The sequence below is a fragment of the Chenopodium album genome, chromosome 8, assembly GCF_948465745.1.
Source record: "Chenopodium album chromosome 8, dcCheAlbu1.1, whole genome shotgun sequence".
NCBI classification, from domain to species: domain Eukaryota; kingdom Viridiplantae; phylum Streptophyta; class Magnoliopsida; order Caryophyllales; family Amaranthaceae; genus Chenopodium; species Chenopodium album.
The window spans coordinates 45554290-45570458 of record NC_137841.1 but is presented as its reverse complement, the minus strand read 5'-3'; the positions used below and the strand labels follow the sequence as shown (position 1 = coordinate 45570458).

General features: G+C 37.8%; 1 non-coding gene across 1 annotated transcript; it reads left to right on the top strand.

The window, feature by feature from the left end:
* Positions 1-15861: 15861 nt before the first annotated feature.
* Positions 15862-15968, top strand: LOC145556852 (small nucleolar RNA R71). The gene has a single exon (XR_014091945.1). It is a non-coding gene; the product is annotated as a small nucleolar RNA R71 (small nucleolar RNA).
* The last annotated feature ends 201 nt before the right edge of the window (positions 15969-16169 follow it).

Here is a 16169-nt window from a genome sequence, read left to right as displayed (position 1 = left end):
AACCTAACCAAATTAACCATTTATAATACCTCAACCTACACTAAACTACTTAGTGGCAAGTAAAGGGTCGAACCACTAGGGAAGCATGCTAATTCCACATCAATAATCACTAATACAAGAGTGAAAAGGGGATTTTTTTTGTTGAGTAAGAACACTAAATTAAAACTACAAATAAGCACGAAAATGATGGTTAAAATCAAGGGAAAATGACTCTAGGGATACGGGGGTGTCCAATATGATTAGAAAGAGGGGAATAATGGTGATTATCATTAAACAAATGCCAAAGAACACAAGATTCTACCTAAACAATTCATTCTCATGCAATAGTCTAGACAATTCAATGAAAGAGGTCTACACTAATAAGGATAATTCTCATGCATCCTATTAGATACAATCAAATCAAGAGAATAAAGAAGCACAATCCATAAAAACTCCACTTTAATAACTCATTCTCATGCAATCATTAAAATAGAGATTATCCTAATCTAGTTCAAATCACATTCATGCATTTAAACTAGAAAACATCAAATAGAGTGCAACAATACACCCAAGCTATTAAAAATCATGTCTTTCATCAATATTTGGCATAAGTTCAATCCAACAATCATCATTCATCCAATATCAACTCATATCTTCCACCCCCTTCCCCTAGCTAAAAGTTTAGCCTAGAGAAGGGAGATTAAAAACAATATCAAAACTAGAAATAAACTAAAGAAACTAAAAAAAAAAAACATGATTAAAATCAATGAAATCAATAACAACTAGATAAGCTAACAAGATTGACAAGAATAAACAACAAGAAAACAAATAAATAAAACTAAAGGAAAGGAAAAGAGATTACTATAGAAAGGATTAATGAAAGATGAAAACTTGAATTCTTGCTTGATTAAAAATTAAACTTGAGAAAGTTGAATACTTGGTAGAAAATTAAGCAATAATCTACTCTATCTCTCTAAAAATTATCTAATCTACCCTAAGAGAGAGAAGCTCTCCTAAACTAATTAAGAAAAATACCATCATAAATTTCCCCCTTTCCAGTTACCCAAAGATGGGTATTTATACAAAGCTAATAAAACTAAGTAAAAATAAAAGAAATCAGACATTAAGGAGGAAACAAAAGAAAATAAAAGAGAAAAGAAATAAGAAAAGAAAAGGAAAATAAAAATAATAAGGAAAGAAAATAAAAGAAAATTAAGAAATTAAAAAATTAAAGCAAACCCACCAATTCCCCAAATTAAACCATTAGACCCTCCATTCCCCTTCTTCTTCGATTTTTTTGCTTCTATTGGAATAATCCCATACTTCACTCACCATCAAACTCCATCATCTAACATCGCCATCAAATCCCCACCGTTCATCGTCATCAACTATAATGGAGCATCAAATTGTGGCCATCCGATTTTCATTAAAATCACGTGATAAGCTCGTGATTGAACCCACATTTGCGCGCCCGCGAAGACGTCGCGGAGAGGTTGCGCAAATGCTACTGCATCGAATCTGAATTTTGACTCCATTTGTGCGCTTTCTAACTGGGCTGCGCGGCCGCGAATTTGCTTTTCTGTTAGAGGTTGTTGGTGAGTGTGTGACGGTTGTTAATTTGAGGTGAATAATTACGAGGTGATACGGGGGAAGTGGGCTGTTTGCGTGTTTATTGCGGTTGAGTTCGCTGGATTGCGAGTTGCGAGTAGGCTGGGATTTGTGGCGAAATGGGAGGCGCAGCAGGTGATGAGGGCTACTCTGATTGGAGGTCGCTGCTGGCGATTTGTGGTTGTTGGGTAGGTGGTAATTGATGGCTGGAGATGTTGGGGTTTGGTTTGCGTGGGCAGCTTTGCTGCTAGGAACGACTTTAATGGGTGGCTGACAGTGGTTCTAGGTGTGGGGGTTGCTTTGTGATGGTCGGTGGATGCGGTGAATTGGTGGTTTAATTGGTGATTGGTAGAGACTCGAATTGGGAGTTGGTTGGTGGTTTGGGTTGCTGCGGCTGGCTGCAAATTGTTGGCGTGGTGGATGCGTTTGTTGCTGTTGCAGTTTGTGGTGTTGAGGAAAGTAGGGAGCAAGGAAAATGAGGGCGTGACTGGTGTGGTGGAGGAAAAGTGTCTGTGGGGTGAAGGTTAAGGGGAGGCAATTACGATACTTGGAAGCTTCTTGGATTGAAACCTTTGACTCGAACCTCCGACCTCCGAACACGAAAATAACTTTGAAACCCGGAACACCTACAACCAAAAACACGAGGGTATTACAACGAGGTAAAATAAAATAAGATAAAGATAAAATAGAATAGAATAACTTAAAAAAATCAAAATAAATAAAATAAATAAAGAAAACAAATATGAAAATAAAATAAAATAAGAAAATGAGATAAATTAGGAATTATTAACTAAAAATACGAAAATAAACTAAAAACTATTAAAAACTACTAAAATACTCAAAATAAAGATAAAAGACGAGAATAAGCAAATAAAAGAAATATAGGAAAAAATGGGCTAAATTATTGGAAAATAAGCCGGAAAGCGACTCAATAAACACCCTAAAAGTGACATAGAAGTCACTTATCAAACTCCCCCAAGCTAACCTTTTGCTCGTCCTCGAGCAAATTAACATGAAACACGGGAAATTGTAAGTGAATTTTTCAAGGAAAGCTGAGACACTCACTAAAGGAGATGAGAATGTACACTAACTCACTTTCGTAGGAATCACGGTCTATTTTAGCAACTAAAGACAAGCCCTTTAAACCCCTAGATCGCCAAGAGGATGAGTATGCTCTCGTGAGGGTTTCCTAAGAGCTTAACCCAAAACTCTAGACAAAAACCAATGCAAAACAAAAAGAAAAAGAAAAGCAAACACAAAAAACAAACACAACCATGACCAACATAACATAGGAAGGTTTAGGAAAACCAATCAAGCTCAAAGGCGGAAAATACTCCATTTGGACTCAAAAAAAGACAAATGCACCAAAGAATACTCACCTTTCTCAATACAATGAGGGAAAACACGTTCTAAGATGCTCATGGTTGAAAGAGACAAACCTAAGCTAAGCATAGAGAACTAGAGAATTCATTCTCCACCCTAGCCCCATCTAAGATGGTCAACGTTCTCTCCACTAGCTTCAAATCACCCCCTAGTTAGCTCCTCATGATTCCACGAAGGAACTAGAAAAAGATTCAATTTGTGGAATTAGAGGGTCATCCCGACATCTCAACTATGGTTACTCTCTCCATAGGGTTGAAATCTATCTCCCTCCACAAGATTTTCACCTCACCCCTCTAAAGTCTAAGGGTATTAACTAGGGTTGTAACGTAAGGCAAAGGGTTAAGGCGGGGTAAAAACTTGAAAATTTTGGTGATATTTCCTAAGTGAAGCAAAAGGGTGATCAAACTTCAAAAATAAACTGAAGAAATCACCAAATATCAAACAAAAATACCAATCATGCCATCTCCCCCAAGCTTACTCAACACCAACATTCCATAAAAAAGAAAACAAAGTAACTGTAGACACCCATTTGTGTCTCCCCAAAACCAAACCCAGTGATGAGTTCCTTTCACGTCAAATCATAATCGAATGAAACGAAAGTGTGGAAAGGTCTAGTGTGGCGGAAAGTTTTATTTCTTTTCTTTTCTCTTCTCTCTGTTTTTGAAAACTTTATTTTTAAGAAAATAGCCAATACAGTTTGGTTGGTCCATGATATGGGTCCAATAGTGGTGTAGTTGGATGGGGTTTGCAAAGACCTTTCCAACGATATATTATAAGCCCAATTCCGATGAATATTGAGGAATTTATGGCCAATTTACGGAACTGGGCCCGGTTTAAGTTTTAAGTACGGCCCAATGATCTAGGGGAGGGCCTAATATGATTTATCATTCCTAATGTAATTAGGAATGGTTTTTGTCTTCTAGAACATTCTAGAAGGTCTTATCATTCTTAATTCAATTAGGATTCTTCAGAGTTTTAATTAGATCAAATAGCATTTTCGACTGAAATTATATTATTTTTTATCTTCCAGTACGGTAAGTTTATCAGTTTTTCGAAAACGCGTTGAAATCCAAATTGGCGTCCAACCCCAGGCCTTGGCGCCTGGAATCAAGATTGGCGCCAGACGCCAGCATTGGCGCCAGGCGCTAGCCACTGGTCCTGGCGCCAAGGTGTTTTTGTGGTCTTCAGACTCTGTTTTGATAAATTATCTTTTTTGGATGATTTTCTCTATAAATATCGTATCAAAACTCCGGTTTCAGGGAGCAATATTCACTGACTGTCAATTATCGTTCATCAATTTTCAATAACATTCATGCATTCTTTCTTCTTTGCTTTTTAATACAAAATTCCGCATTCGCAAGATCTAGAAACACCTAGCCATATTCGAAGTTGCCTTCGCCCTAGACGTGAAAGGTTTTAATTTCTGAGGGTTTGGTCCCAAATCTCTCTTTCAATTATTTAATTTGATTGCTTTGATTATTATTTTCCTTGAAGTTACTAACGCGTGTATTTTGTAATTAGAAAGAGGTACGAGGCATCCAAGTAAGTACTTTATTGGTTTTATTGATTTATGATGTAGAAATCATGTTTACATTGTTGTTATGATATTCCTAGTATCATGTCTAGGGTAACTTTAATATTAAATATGATTGCTATGATGCCTTTTATTCTCTTCCTAATATTTATGATTGTTAGTATCATGTTAGGGCTAAAGATTTGATTTTTATTACTTAGTGACATGCTAGGATTTGTTATTAATCTTGTTGGTATCATGCCTAGGATCTTGCTATGCTTTAACATGATTATGATTATTATGATTATTATGATTATGATTAATATTATTATTATTAATGATATTGATTATTTATTATGTTTCTTGATATTTATTTATTGCTTGATCATCTTTATTGCATGTTAAAGGGAATTGGTACTTGCAACCACGCTTAATAAGATAATTAATAATCTTGTTTGGTTAATTATGATTATAATTTCAAGTGATCGCCAATAATAGTTTATTTGTGCATTAAATTTAACCAACATAGATTAAACAGGTTTAGGGTTAATCCTATTGATTGCATGTTGATCGGAAAGCGCACATGAATACGAGCAGAATAAAGTAGAGGCCTATTATTAGGGCAGGTTCAATCTCTTTTAGGTTGGATTTGTACCATCATCCCCGAACCCTTATTTAGTTCATGACCTTATGGAGTTGACGATCTATTGGATCGTTAAGGGGTGTAACCTTCACCTCGTGAACGGTTTACAAGTTCCTTAAAAACTTGTTGGCGACTCTTTTGCTCTATCTTCTTCCCTTTTGGACGCAACCGTACTTTAGTGTATGATCACAGTGGGGTTCGAGCTAGTGGGATTTTAAAGGCTTGAAACTATTCCCCACAGTTTTTGGCGACTCCGCTGGGGAGGATTTCTATTTTAATTCCTGAATTTGTTTCGGCAATGATTTAGAATGAGTGGATGAGACTCGAAAAGTTCTAAGTATTTCATGTGCGTAATTTTGATTAACATTATTGTCATATGCATAAAAAGGTTCTCATTGGAAAGACCATCCGTAATGAGTCAAAAACATAGGATTTTACACGTAGGAAATTTGAGAAATATCTTTCACAACTAGGACTGAAATAACACCACACGAAACTGGATGATTTTATTGAGCACAGAAAGCTGCTGAGGCATGTGGGAAGTAGCGTCAGGGGCCAGAGCTTGGCGCCACACTTTTAGCCGTAGCGCCAGACGCCAATATTGGCGCCAGGCGCTACAGTTAAAAGTTGGCGCCAGTCTCTGTTTACTGGCGCCAATTTCCCCCAATACCGAGCCAGAAATATGCGTTCTAATCTCGACTGGTTTTTCGTATTGTTTGCTCGATCCTGCTTCCTGATTGAATTTTTTCTCACTTTTCTGAAACCCATATGTGTTCTACATATGGCCATAACCTTCTGGGAATTCATGCTCTATCTACCCGATTGAACGCTCCTGGCAACAAAGGGTACATCTGAGAGGTTGAATTCACCAAACCATGGAAGTGAGTTTTTTCTAAAAACTTGCGGTGTCCTATCCACACGCGTTGACCCTTCACGGTTAGGCTTCTACGCGGTGCATCTGGACAATTAACCATGGACCCTATTTGACTAAACCATATCCCGAACTTTAGAGAACTAGAGCCATGGTTAGGTTGCAAACTCATTGCATCATATTGTGCCTACTTGACTAATTGTGCATTATTTGTTGTGCATACTCTATGTGATTTTTCCTAACCGTTTGTTTGACTTGTGTTAAGACTAAATAAACTGATTAATGACAAAAGGACTTTGTTTAATTAATTAATTAATTAATTTGAGCTAATAAATAAACATAAAACGAGTCAAAGCTCCTTTAAGGCAACCCGGATTTTTATTCCCGTATACTGCACAAACGTCAACTTGTTTTGGTCATAGATGGAGTTCTAGAAAGAACTACGAGTCGTACAACCTATGGATCTGCAGCCCCGAGTTTTATCTTTAATGTGGCGTTGGTTTCATCCCAATAAGAGTCGCAGATCAAAAGTTATGACTAAAATACCACAGTCTGTCCAGTTTAATGCATATACGTGAAGTCTTAACTTAGTCTTTGCTTGAGTCTAGTCACATAGTCTAGCCACATGGTCATGACACGAGCCTTAACATGTCATCTACACTCACTAATCTTAGCACACACTTTGAGTACACGTCACCATGACCATGTTGTAGGTCCATGCATGAGTCGATCTTTCCGTCATTTGAGTTGGGGGGTACATTCTATTCCTAATTCTTCATATCCCTCCATCTAAATCTTCTTTCACATTTTATTTCAATTTTCCTTCATTCCTCCATCCATTGCATGTTGAATAAAGTTTGAGTTAAATAATTAATGATAAGTATCCCCAAATTCCTTTCCCACAGTACTTGGCCGAGGAGAAAAGGGCGATTAATCAAGGACAACCTCTTTATTCAAGTCTCGCTTTTTGATAAACCGATTCGTCAGAAGAGGAAGGCTAAGAAGATAATGGCAACTCAAGAAGAAGTCAATGAGCTTAGGAACCAATTGGTTACCATGACTGAAACACTGAAGCTACTCACCCTCAAGGTTGATGATCCCGTGAAGCAACAACAGATGGATCTCATGCAAGAGAGTCTAAGCAAGCTATCTAGTGACTATAAATTTCAGGGCATGAGTTCGCAAGGGGTCTCGCTGGACAAAGAACTTCTTCCGCATAAGTTCAACGCCACTGACATCCCTAAATTCAAGGCAACAGACAACCCTTACTTCCATCTAAGAGCTTTTGAAACTATAATGACCATTAAGGGTATCGATAAGAAGGTGTTCCCCTCTCTGTTCCCACTATCTCTTGAAACCGTTTGCCAACAATGGTTCTTCTCCCTTGACAAGGAGAAAACCTCTACCTGGGAATCGATAGCAAACGCTTTCGTTGATAGGTACAAGTGCAATATTCAAGTTGAAACCGATCATAGACAACTTGAGATGCTAAGACAAAAAGAGAATGAAGGCTTTACTTCTTTCTTTAATAAATGGAGAGAAACTTCCGCCAAGATGATTGAGGTCCCCACCGAAAAAGAATCCGTGAGGATGTTTATCAAGAATCTTCAAGAAAAGTATTCAAAGCACTTAAAATATCAACACAACTTGAATACTTTCAAGGCCGTGTATGACATAGGTATCGAGATCGAAGATGACCTCGCAAAGCAAAAAGCTACTAACAATAGCAACCACGGTGGCTGGAAAGGAAAGAAGAGCGACAATCCTTCTTCTTCCGAAAGCGCCCACTCTAGTAATAATGTTAGTACCTTTGACCATAATGATGTCTTAGCCGTGGACAATCAAGGATCTAAAAGGAAACCCAGGCGAGAGTTCACATCGATTGGAATGACCTACGATGCTGCTTTCAATCATCTTTATGATCGAGGATTAATCAAACCTATTGGCCCTACCGAGGATCCAACACCAGAAAATCGATCTTCGAGATGGAATCCAAATTCCTATTGCAAGTACCATCAAGGAAACGGTCATACCACCGATCAATGCTACAGGTTTCAAAATCTCATTCAAGATCTCATAGAAGCAAATAAGATCCCATTGCCTCTGGCTAGCGAGAAGACTGGATGATGTCGGAGCAAACAACACAAGACAAGAGGCGAGCTTCAATGACAAGATTTCATGACCTCTTTTGTCTATTTCTTTTTCTTTTTTTTCCTTTCCCCAATAAGTCTAGCATAGGCACCTTTTCTTTTCCTTTAGATTATTTTGTAGTTTTTCTTTTCTTTTCCCTTTTTAATAAAATGAGCATTTATTTCCTTGCATATGATCATTTCATTAAAAAAAAATAAATAAAAAAAAAAAAAAAAATCCATGTCGAATTAAGCACAAGGTATACCAATGATTTGAGGCACCCCTTGTAGCCACATCATATGTCCTTTCGCCCTTCAATTATACAATCCTTTCTTCATAAACCACTTTGAGCTTCATCTAACGATAGACCTTTCTTTTTTCAACCTACATCTACCTAACCTTGGGATGGGATGGTGTGTAACTTATGCAATTTTAAGAAGGCTTGAGTAATTCGAAAGATAGCAAAAATAGCAATAATAAAAAACGAAAAAAGTGTACAAAAGGGTAAGTGTTCCAATGTCTTTGATATGAAAATATCTTTGATATGAACACGTCTTAGATTGCGTCTCTTATCGAGTGCTCGGTACCGTGCCTGAGAAACATGAATGCCAAGTGAGTGATAGACCGCATGATCGGGATTTCCCACACTTATAAAAATAAAATAAATGCTAAAGCAAAAAGAGCTAAAAAAAAAGAGTAGAAAACGTCAAGCATAAAAATACAAATATTCAAAAGCAAGGTTGCACACCTTGGGGGCTTATCTAGGGTCTTGAGCCTTTATCCCCTTCTTCTTTAAACCTTTAGCCTAACCACGTTACAACCCTTAAAAAGACCTTTTTGAGGTATACACACTTGTGCGAGGTTTGGCTAGAGCTACGTTCGGCCTGATTCCTAACAGATACGTAGGCAACCTCACATCGAGGTGCGGCCGTAATAAACATGCATTCATATTCACATTCACACACTTACCCCATGATCATATCAAGGAATTCCCTATGCTCATCCCTTTTCATTTAAAGCTAGACTTGGGGTCTTGATCCCTATATTATTAGCTTACCTAGCCTAAGAGTCACCACCATTTGACTCTTTTCAATATATTTTTCCACACACTTAGCTCTTGCGGCCTAGCTTTAGTGTCACTTTCACACACTGCACAGATATATACATGACCAAATATACTTCCCTTAGGAACCCTTTGTCATGAAATCTTAACATTGAAGCATGCCTTATCATATCAAAATCACTTATCACTCATAATTGTCATTGCATCACGAAGTATGAAGTGCTTAGCCTCCTTGCCTAAGTTACCCAAATACTTTCATCATGGAGTCAACAGTTGAGAGAGCCTAGGATGAATTAATCCTTGAACCTTGAGAGATAGTATCAAACAACATTTGACTAAGCTCATTCAACATGCATCTTCTAACTTCACTTTCGATTCTTTTTCGCGTCTTTCTTTTTCGGGAGAAAGTCGGTACCCTCCATAAAAATGACGGAAATTTTTTGCTTTTTTGCATTTTCGAGTCGTACGATCACATAACAATGCACACACGATTCATGTACACATTGAGTCATGTCGTGCCATATCACTTTGATTTGAGTCTAACACATGTGTCATTACACTTCGAGTCGAGTCAACCTCGAGTTAGTCAATCAGCGAGTCAAGTTTATACCTTGAGTCGTGTCAAGTCGATGAGTCAAGCAACATTAAGCCTTAGGTCAACCCTAAGATAATTAAAGAGATTGGCAAAGTTCTATAGTCAAAATAAGTACAGGTGCAGCAGAACAGGGAAGACCCTACTCCAGCGCCTGGCGCTAAATCTTTTCAGCAACGATAGAGCTCGAAGCCTCTCAGAAAGGTGATTTCGACCTCATACATCAATTTCGGGTTCCTTGGTACGCCAGTTAGCCCCTATAAGCAATTTGACATGATTAAGTAGTCGGTTTGATTACAATGGCAATAAGTGATCGATCTGACGAAAAATCGTCTCACTTAGCTTAAGCGCCTAAAACACTGGCTCATTACAATCGGTTCAAAAGCAAGCACTTAAACGACAATATTTCCAAATATGGATTGTCGCGCATTCTTATTAAACGACAAAGTTTTCCAAAAATTGGATTGTCATCCCCAACTGACAATATTTCCAAAAATGGATTGTCGTGCATCTTCTTCAATGACAATTTTTTCAAGATTGGATTGTCATCTCTGGCAAAGTTTCCAAGCGTGGATTGTCGTGCTCCTTCTTTGTTTGGCAAGTTTTTCCAAGTTCGAATTGTCATCGCTGGCAAGTTTTCCGAGATTGGATTGTCATACACCCAGTTCCCTATAGCAAAATTTCCCAAAGGATTGTTGTAGGTTTCTATTCATCATAAATATCGGCAAAAGTTCCTCAACGTGGATTGTCATTCATTTCAGTAAGTGACAAATTTTCCCGAAGTGGATTGTCGGTCGACTCTTTTTTGCAAAAGTTCAAAGACGTGGATTGTCAATAGTGGCAATATTTTCCCAAAAGGATTGTCGCATAGCGTTGGCAAATTTCCAAGGTGGATTGCTTTCAAGAGTTATATTCCAAGATGTGGATTGTCGATCGTAGCAAAGTTCTTATGAAAGATTGTTACGAAGCATTGGCAACTTTTCCAAAAATTGGATTTTGGCAAATTTTCTGAGATACGGATTGTCGCTTCATCGTGGCAACATTTCCAAGGATGGATTGTTACGTGGCATTGACGACTTTCCCTAAATCGGATTGTCATACATCATACAAGAGTTGTGTTGGCAACTATTCCTAAAGAAAAGAGGATTGTCATCACATCAAAAGCACCGACATACTGGTTCACAAGCAGCAAAGCGCCGACGTACTGGCATAACAAATATTAAAAAGCAGTGATCTTTTCGAAGACTATCACAGCGGGAAAAAGAAGCTCTTTGTGTCAGAGACGAGTGAACATCAAAACAGCAAGATGGCATTCTCTAGCTTGTAGAAAGTCATCTAACAAAATACAGCAACAAATCGGTTACTTTCAGAGACGTGTGCTCGACGGTGCAAGATACGCGTTTCTTAACTCTTTTATCTGTTTGACTAATGCTAGTTTTTCAGGTATCGGCGTTATAAGATTGATTTAGGATCGCAGAACGTTCTGAATCATTCTCCGTCCCTATCGTTACTTTTGCTTTCGTTTTCGAAACTTGCGTTTCTCCAAACTCAGTCAAAGTGGGGGCTTCTGTAGACACCCATTTGTGTCTCCCCAAAACCAAACCCAGTGATGAGTGCCTTTCACGTCGAATCATAATCGAATGAAACGAAAGTGTGGAAAGGTCTAGTGTTGCGGAAAGTTTTATTTCTTTTCTTTTCTCTTCTCTCTGTTTTTGAAAACTTTATTTTTAAGAAAACAGCCAATCCAGTTTGGTTGGTCCATGATATGGGTCCAATAGTGGTGTAGTTGGGTGGGGTTTGCAAAGACCTTTCCAATGATATATTATAAGCCCAATTCCGATGAATATTGAGGAATTTATGGCCAATTTACTGAACTGGGCCCGGTTTGAGTTTTAAGTACGGCCCAATGATGTAGGGGAGGGCCTAATATGATTTATCATTCCTAATGTAATTAGGAATGGTTTTGGTCTTCTAGAACATTCTAGAAGGTCTTATCATTCTTAATTCAATTAGGATTCTTCAGAGTTTTAATTAGATCAAATAGCATTTTCGACTGAAATTATATTATTTTATCTTCCAGTACGGTAAGTTTATCAGTTTTTCGAAAACGCGTTGAAATCCAAATTGGCGTCCAACCCCAGGCCTTGGCGCCTGGAATCAGGATTGGCGCCAGATGCCAGCATTGGCGCCAGGTGCTAGCCACTGGTCCTGGCGCCAATGAGCCAGGGCTGGCGCCAAGGTGTTTTTGTGGTCTTCAGACTCTGTTTTGATAAATTATCTTTTTTGGATGATTTTCTCTATAAATATCGTATCAAAACTCCGGTTTCAGGGAGCAATATTCACGGATTGTCAATTATCGTTCATCAATTTTCAATAACATTCATGCATTCTTTCTTCTTTGCTTTTTAATACAAAATTCCGCATTCGCAAGATCTAGAAACACCTAGCCATATTCGAAGTTGCCTTCGCCCTAGACGTGAAAGGTTTTAATTTCTGAGGGTTTGGTCCCAAATCTCTCTTTCAATTATTTAATTTGATTGCTTTGATTATTATTTTCCTTGAAGTTACTAACGCGTGTATTTTGTAATTAGAAAGAGGTACGAGGCATCCAAGTAAGTACTTTATTGGTTTTATTGATTTATGATGTAGAAATCATGTTTACATTGTTGTTATGATATTCCTAGTATCATGTCTAGGGTAACTTTAATATTAAATATGATTGCTATGATGCCTTTTATTCTCTTCCTAATATTTATGATTGTTAGTATCATGTTAGGGCTAAAGATTTGATTTTTATTGCTTAGTCACATGCTAGGATTTGTTATTAATCTTGTTAGTATCATGCCTAGGATTTTGCTATGCTTTAACATGATTATGATTATTATGATTATGATTAATATTATTATTATTAATGATATTGATTATTTATTATTTTGCTTGATATTTTTTTATTGCTTGATCACCTTTATTGCATGTTAAAGGGAATTGGTCATTGCAACCACGCTTAATAAGATAATTAATAATCTTGTTAGGTTAATTATGATTATAATTTCAAGTGATCGCCAATAATAGTTTATTTGTGCATTAAATTCAACCAACATAGATTAAACAGGTTTAGGGTTAATCCTATTGATTGTATGTTGATTGGAAAGCGCACATGAATACGAGCAGAATAAAGTAGAGGCCTATTATTAGGGCATGTTCAATCTCTTTTAGGTTGGATTTGTACCATCATCCCCGAACCCTTATTTGGTTCATGACCTTATGGAGTTGACGATCTCTTGGATCGTTAAGGGGTGTAACCTTCACTTCGTGAACGGTTTACAAGTTCCTTAAAAACTTGTTGGCGACTCTTTTGCTCTATCTTCTTCCCTTTTGGATGCCACCGTACTTTAGTGTATGATCACAGTGGGGTTCGAGCTAGTGGGATTTTAAAGGCTTGAAACTATTCCCCACAGTAAAGCTCCCACCCAAAGCTTGAAAGAAGCATTGTCCTCAATGCTTAACTATAGGAAGAAAACGAAACCTACTTTTTTTTATGTCCTTGCCTTTTTTAACTAAGGACGGATTTTTCTGGGATGCATTTTCTTTATTACACACAATATATACAATTTACTTTCTTGCTTGGTACAAAGAGCATAATACTTTCTCATTTTCATTACAACACAATACAAACTCTCAAACCGAAATGCTTCACAAACTAAGGGTTGGGGAAACAAAAGGTCATAAGGCTTGTAATGTGGCTCATAATCAAGAAAGGGAATAGGCTCAAAATGTTGGCCAGAGGAGCAAATGCAAAATAAAAACAAATCATGTAACAAAACTAAAAGAAGATAAAGAAAAATGAGAAAAGGGTGCCCTTTTCCTCCCCTAGAGACGCATGGTCACGATCTTGGGAGTTAGAGGACAATACAAGGATTAAGATATGCATAGTACAGGATCCTAAACGCCGCTCAACAAAATTGATGAAGGCTTGAATAGTTTAAATTTCACAAGGGATGGTAAGTAAGAAAATACTAACTAAAGAGCTTCAGATCCACTATAGAGAGCAACACCATCTTACCACATTTCCGTGAACTAAGGGTTAAAACTTCCTCAATAGTTCTTAACCTTGCTACCTTAGCTTAAAATTTGTCTATCTCAACCACAAGCACTCTCAAACCATGTATGCCATCATCAATTAGGAAGAAAAACATTCTTTGGCACATTATCAAAGCAATCAATTCCAAATGCATGAGCGAACCCCAAAAAAATTATTTTATCTTGCCATAATCATGTTTGCCTCAAAAAAAAAGGAAAACAAAACAAAAGAAAGAGGAAGGAATCAAAAAGGTTCACAAACGAGGCATATAATCCAAATAAGTCCCAATCGTCAAATAATTGATCGTTCGATAACAACATCAACGATCCCAGGTTCCATAGAAGCAATGAAAACAACCGCGAACAATTCAACTTCTTCCTAAACTAGTCCTAAATTAAGCAGTCAAAGAAAGAGTAAAAATAAGAAAGGTCTCACCGGGAAGTTGGCTTAAAAGAATTAAGAAGCTTAAAATTAAATAGAGTTCACCAAATGTCACTCCGCTCCAAACTTCCAAAAAGCAATCTACAAGGAAAGTCAAGACACAAAAGAAAACATTAAAAGAGAACAAAGAAATAAAACAAAATGAAAAAGAAAGAAGGGGGAGAAAAAGGGTTAGAAATCCTCCAGGTTCCTTCCGAGAAGTGCTTGTTTATGGTCTGTAGATTAACTCTTCACCTCATTCAAGGTGGATTAAAGAACATCACCCTCATCAACTTGAGGATTGAATCATAGATGCCCCCAAGCTTGATAACTAGCACTCCTTGAGGTCTCACATCACCACAAGGAAAAGGAGGGAATGAATCATGAGCCAATGGTGACCCCTTTTTTCTATTTCTCTTCTTCTTATTGATTCTTCTTCTTTTTTCACTCTTCTTCCTTTTCCTTCTAAAAGGGGGATCGAGCTTAGAATCCTAAATATTAGGAAGGACAACATCACCTTCCTCAAGATTGCCTTCAAACCCAGTGGGAACTTCTAGGAAGTCATCATACCTCATTGTAACCTTATCATCACATGGATGTAAGCTCTCATTAGCCATCACATCATCGACCACATCAACCCTACATACTCTCGCTGCCATAGGGCTCTTCAAAACGACATTCTCAACTAGCTTACAAGGAAAGGGAACCGGGCCTTCAAACTTGTTTGGTTCACTAAAATCAAATGGCTCCTCATTTTGTTCTTGAACCTTCTTCTCAACCACATCATCTACAACTTTGTCCTCCTTGCAATTTTCGGGTTGATATGTATATGACGGGTTTGTAGATGATTGTAAGGGGAGTTTTGTGGTTAAATGGAAAGAAGAAGTTTTGGCTAGTTGGGAATCAACAACTTCATTGTAAGATTTGATTTCTCGGAATTGTTGAATGATAATTTGACGTTTTTGAAGAATTTAGGTTAGTGTGTTGTCGGGTGGAGATTTTTCTTCATACGCTTGAGGACATAGGTCATGATTTTGATTTTGAGAGTTCTCTACTTGGTTGGAAAGGTAGGAAAAGTTTTGGGTTGGTGGATTGAAGAAAGGTCCATCTTGGAGGTAGGAGTTTTCTTGCCTTGGAGGTTGTTGAAGTTGTTGGGATTGAGCTTGGGTTACAAACTCTTTTTCCCTCAAAGTCAAAACTGCACCAAGCTTGAGATTGAACTCTCTACAATAGGATGCATCAAGATCCGTCCCACTACAACGAGCACATGAGAAATCAATGATTTATGAATGTTTTGAACACAAACCAACACTTAAGTTCAACTTGGAAAGACCTTCATTCAAGAGCTCAACTATGTGCTTAAGTTGGACGACTTTCTCCAACTCATAAAGATCTCCTTGCCTCCCTTGGGACCTTCTTTGGCCTCCCCAAGAATAGCTAGGAGCCACTTCTTCAATTGTAGCTTGAACTTGGTTTTGAGGGATCTTTATCAATTGGCCACCGGCACCCGCATCTAGATTGGTCCTTGACATTGGCTCCAAGCCCTCATATAAGAATCTCATGAGAAAATTAAAGTTGAATTCATGATGAGGACATGCTCTAATATAATCCTTAAACCTTTCCCATGCTTCCCCAAGAGTTTCATCCGGTTCCTTCTCAAAGGAAGCTGTCTTCCTCCTCATTTTTGTGGTTTGCTCATCGGAAATGAACCACTTGAGAAAGGCCTTCCCAACTTCCTTCCATGTGGTGAGAGAGTCGGGCTTCAAAATCTTGAGCCATTTCTTTGCTCTTCTGGTGAGAGATTGCCGAAAGAGATGCATACGAATGTAATCTTGGCTTACTTAATTTGTTTGCATTATTGCACACAACTCAAGGAATCGTTCCAA